The sequence below is a fragment of the Macrobrachium nipponense genome, chromosome 4, assembly GCF_015104395.2.
Source record: "Macrobrachium nipponense isolate FS-2020 chromosome 4, ASM1510439v2, whole genome shotgun sequence".
Classification (NCBI taxonomy): domain Eukaryota; kingdom Metazoa; phylum Arthropoda; class Malacostraca; order Decapoda; family Palaemonidae; genus Macrobrachium; species Macrobrachium nipponense.
Genome location: NC_061100.1, coordinates 135175484 through 135180483, shown reverse-complemented (window position 1 = coordinate 135180483; position 5000 = coordinate 135175484). Strand labels below are relative to the sequence as shown.

Genomic DNA, 5000 nt, shown 5'->3' with positions numbered 1-5000 from the left:
AGTCATCCTTTTTTTTTCTGCTTGCACATAATTTATAATTTTATAGATTGTCAAATGTTTCATACACACTCAGTGGTTTAAATGAACACTAACTTGTAGTAATCCTAAACGCTCTCGTGAGTCAAAACTTCTCCAGAAGGGAAAGACTTCAACAACAAAAATGAATAAGCTTGGAGAATCATACGATCCTATTTCAAAGAAATAGGAGAAGGAAACAAACAAACAAAAATACAGTAAGTGAATAAAAATAAATACTTTACTGCCATCTAGAGAGAACGTTTCACGAATTTTCTCACGAGTTACATTATATCCCTCTGATATATATATATATATCTATATATATATATATGTTAATATATATAATATAGTATATATATATATATATATATAATATATATATAGATAGATAGATAGATAGATAGATAGATATATGTATATGTGTGTGTGTGTGTTAGATGAAAGCCTAAAATATTATCTTCATGAAGACCACAACAACAGATTGTAATGCCTAGGGCGGTTCAAGCTGCTGTTAAGTGTGTTATTTAACGGGAATTTAATTACAGCCAGAAAGAAATTAATGACGTGAAAGTTAAGTCATGGAAGACAAATTTAATGTTACGAAATGAGAGAGAGAGAGAGAGAGAGAGAGAGAGAGAGAGAGAGAGAGTAGAGGATTTCACTGTGTTATGTAAGTGTACTATTGATATATTCAGAATGTAAATATATTTTCATGTGTATTTATGTAGGGGAATTTCATGTATCAATATTGATACATCAGTATTACATTTAAATTCTTCGTGTACCGAAACTGGTATGGAGTTTATAGATATGTACGAACACACATACATACATACTACATAAATGTCTCCTGTATGAATATGAAAGTATAATTACAACCACACACGTGTCGTTTCAAGAGCAGTGCTGTGATTTTTATTTTATGTTTCATAATATACATTATTTCATTCTTTTGGTCACATGTGGTCGTATTATTTTACTGCTGTTTAAAATCATTGAATCAGCGAAGTAGAGTTCGTTCCACTCTCGTAAACCATTGTTATTAAGGTCCACTGCTTAATTGCAAAGCTTAAGAAAATACTCTCTCACTCTCTCTCTCTCTACTCATATATATATATATATATATATATATATATATATATATATTATATACATATATATATATATATATATATATATATATATATATATATACACATACATAATTTGGTCGTCCCATGCATTTTAGAGTATTACGAGCCTACATTTATTTTGTTGATATGAGATGGAGACGCGCTTTTTTGCATATTTGGGCGCGAAATCCATAGTTACAGGCAGTAACGCATAGTTTTTTGCTGTTACGCTATTCGTTAAAAATGCCGTGACTATACTCTGTTTTTTTTCATCTGTCCATCCGCCTGTGGTGTTTTCGCATGGTAACACTGCGTCCCGGGCTTTAAATAATTACGCTATGTGTAAGTTTTAGGTAAATAAAAGGATATCTGGGTGTACATTTGCAACTGAGAAGTGTTTTAATAAATTACTGTATGCTAATTACACCGTTAATATTTGAAATAGGATACTATTATCATTGTTGAATGTAACTATCTAAAGCCCGGGACGCAGTGTTACCATACGCAAACACCACAGTCGGATGGACAGATGGAAAAAAAAACAGAGTATAGACACTTCACAACATTCTGACGATAATCAGAAGAGCATTGAAAGACAGGTGAACGTAGTTTTCACTTCTTCCCCAAACGTTTGCATTTCGCCTCGATGACCCTTGTATTTGTGACGCAAATTAACGTCATCAAACTCAGTCATCTTTTTACCAAAACTATCTCCTGTTCAGTTATTAGTTAACTTTTTTTTTTTAACTGACTAATGCTATGAAGTCGTGAATATGTAGAAAAAGTTCCTTGTCAAGTATGTATTTTTTTCCTTGACTCTGTTAAAAATGTAATATTTTGTTGTGCTTGGATACGGGCTGCTCTAGGAGCAAGAGCCCGTGCTGCCATAAGGCCAGCTTAATGTCAAACAACATTGGATATGAACCTTAACTTACCAGTGACTCATTTTTATACTTATTTTTATACATAGTCTATGCAAAAGGCAATTGTATCATAATTTAGGTATGGAGTAAGGAAGTGACCATAATACAATAATCATTTTTTTCAATAATTTACCTTAGGAAAACTTCGTTGAATGGACCAGGCGAAGCGTTTGTCCAGTGGGCCAGGTGAGATTTGGCAAATTGACTGTCACCATTAAAATCTGGGGGGATTTCGAACTCTCGAGCTGCGAACTTTTCACGGAACAAAGTTCTTTAAAATTTGAAAAACAAAAGGCAAATTTCCAGTTCACATATAGATGGGAAAATGCTTGCAATTCCGTCCAAGTGTCTGTATTAGGTCAAACGGAATGACATGCTATCGCTTAAAACAACGCACATCCTCAAATCGTCATGTATCAGAGCAACGCACAAAACAAACCGCTCTCGAAACGAACATGTGCGCGCTGAAACACAGAGCCAGTGGCGTTGCTCCCTACTGCACGATCTCCAGTGACACACTGACTCGAAACTCGACGGCCGACGCTGCCTTGGCTCTGACCGACTCCCGTTGATTCTACCTTGAAACTGAGAGTGAGTGAGCTTGGGTTGCCGCATGTTGCTGGGAACTGAACTCGCTCGCTCCAGCCCCCTTTCCAGACTTTGTCGGTGGGTGGGTGGGACAGGCCCTGGAAAGAAAGGGCCGCCTCTGCAAAGGACAATGAAATGCGATGTTGGATTACTTTGCCATTCTGTCCTACGAGCGATTCGACTTCCAGAATTGACGGGATGTTTTCAGGTTTGTGAGTTACAAAATGTCCTGGTGGAGGTTATTCAGTTTTTTTGCATTTTTGTTTTCTTTTGCGAAATACTCGAGAGAAGAATTCCTGGTACATCACGATATATTAATATACTTTCCGTCCTGCGTTTATCACTCCCAGGGTATATAGTGAATTCAGTATTAATGGTGTCTTCGTGTTTTAATATTTGAGTTTGAAAATATCACGTAGTAATAACTATATATATGTGTGTGTGTGCGTCTGTGTGCGTGTGTGTATGTATATATGTATATATGCACACATACATATATACATGCCTGCAATGTGTGAGTGTGTATCAACCTATTTTTACACGGAACTTAGAGTAGAGGTTGAAATGTTTGGTATGAAAATTGCGCCGATGAAAGCACTCACTACCAGTTGTCACTTGCTGATTAAGTCCCCCCCCCGAAGGTGTGGCATCGATCGCCTGGAAAATGTCACCTGCTGGAAAAAACGTTTCGAGAAACCCTTTCATCGGGGGGTTGTTGCATGAGGATAATGGTGTGCGCGTACGCGCGTGTGTGTAATGCATAGCAATTAATGCCGTGGTGGTATTTCCCCTCATCATTTGTTTTCGACTTTCTCTTCGTTTTTTATCGCCGTTTTGTACCGGTGAAAACTCGTTGAATGTGCTGCTACTTCGCGAATTTAAGAATTTGCAATTACGGGTGCTTTTATGGTCTGTCAAGGGGAAGAAGATCCAGCCATACAAAAGTAAAAACTCTCCTTTTGAGATAGAAATATGAATTCGTGTGACCTCGGGCTCTGATAAAAAGTAACGGAAGGCTATATGAAGGACTCCTACTTTTGTTGAAGCACTGGACGATGGGTCTAATTAAGACCCCCACACTTTTTTTTCTTTCACCTAATTGCAAAAAAAAAAAAAATTGTCTTTGTTTTACATTCTAGACTTCTGAAAAGTGGACGCGTGATCAGTCATTTAATATAGATAACATTTCATTGCACCATCTAGATCCTATCTTTATATTGTCTTCATTTTTAATATACTTATATGTAATCCCATGGCCTTATTGCAATCACAACGGAAGTTGCTGCATATCACTAAGTAACTTTCGCGTAAGAAAAGGTCTCTAAGGTATCTTGGGTGTTTCCGCCAAAGAATGTTGGCCCATATTATGGACTTGTGCAGGATTGCATATTTGCTTATTGCCATATGACATCATTACTCTCTCTCTCTCTCTCTCTCTCTCTCTCTCTCTCTCTCTCATGAAATTTTCAGATTTTCGGCTTATATTCATTTTGGTTACAATCCACCATAGTTGGCTAAATGCAGAATCATAAGTCATTGTTTAAGTATATAGAGGCGCTTTGGGTTATCAGCGAAGCATCCCATCATACATACCTCTATATACATACATACACACACACACACACACATATATATATATATATATATATATATATATATATATATATATATATATATATATATTGTGTGTGTGTGAATATACCAGTTAGTCATTCATACATAGTTATTAAGAAAAAAAAATTTTTTTTAAGTATCCCTAGCATACCTTGAAACGACAGATCCGTCTATTCATTGAAACTTTGCAAGGCAGCAGTGGTAATGAACAGGCTACTGAATGTAGTGATAGACGGGGAACTGGAATAAACACAATGTGTAGGGTGTCCATAAAGTCCCAGAGCCATTACAAACAATAAATACATGTAATGGTACTGGGACTTTGTGGATGCCCTGTATATCTGAGGGTAACAGGTTGCACTTGCTGACTTCATAAATATTTTTTCTCCGCTAAATGCAAGAGTATCATTCGAAAAAAAAAAATTGAAAATTAGGTTAGAAACGATTCATACACACAAATACACGCACATTATATATATACATGTGAATATGCATGTGATATAAATATTATATTTATTATATATATTATATATATATATATATATATATATATATATATATATATATACAGAGAGAGAGAGAGAGAGAGAGAACGCGTGTACACAAAGTATGTACACACCAACTTTTTTCTGGCAGATTGTTTACCAAATTAACAACATGATGGTGGAAGAACCTTGTGTTTCACGACCTTGATTACCGACAGTCTTCATTGTTGACGAGATAATTGGCGATAACAGCTTGACGA

The 5000-nt window shown here is 35.9% G+C and overlaps 2 protein-coding genes across 2 annotated transcripts in view; one reads left to right on the top strand and one right to left on the bottom strand.

Annotated features, from left to right (window-relative positions):
• Nucleotides 1-2633, bottom strand: part of LOC135211207 (uncharacterized) — a 44962-nt gene extending 42329 nt beyond the window's left edge. The window contains exon 1 of the mRNA XM_064244438.1: nucleotides 2187-2633. The gene's annotated coding sequence lies outside the window, so the exon portion shown is untranslated. The remainder of the gene's footprint in view (nucleotides 1-2186) is intronic.
• The window catches only part of LOC135211509 (cingulin-like), a 359586-nt gene that overhangs the window by 267867 nt on the left and 86719 nt on the right, over nucleotides 1-5000 (top strand). The gene's annotated exons all lie outside the window — the stretch shown is intronic.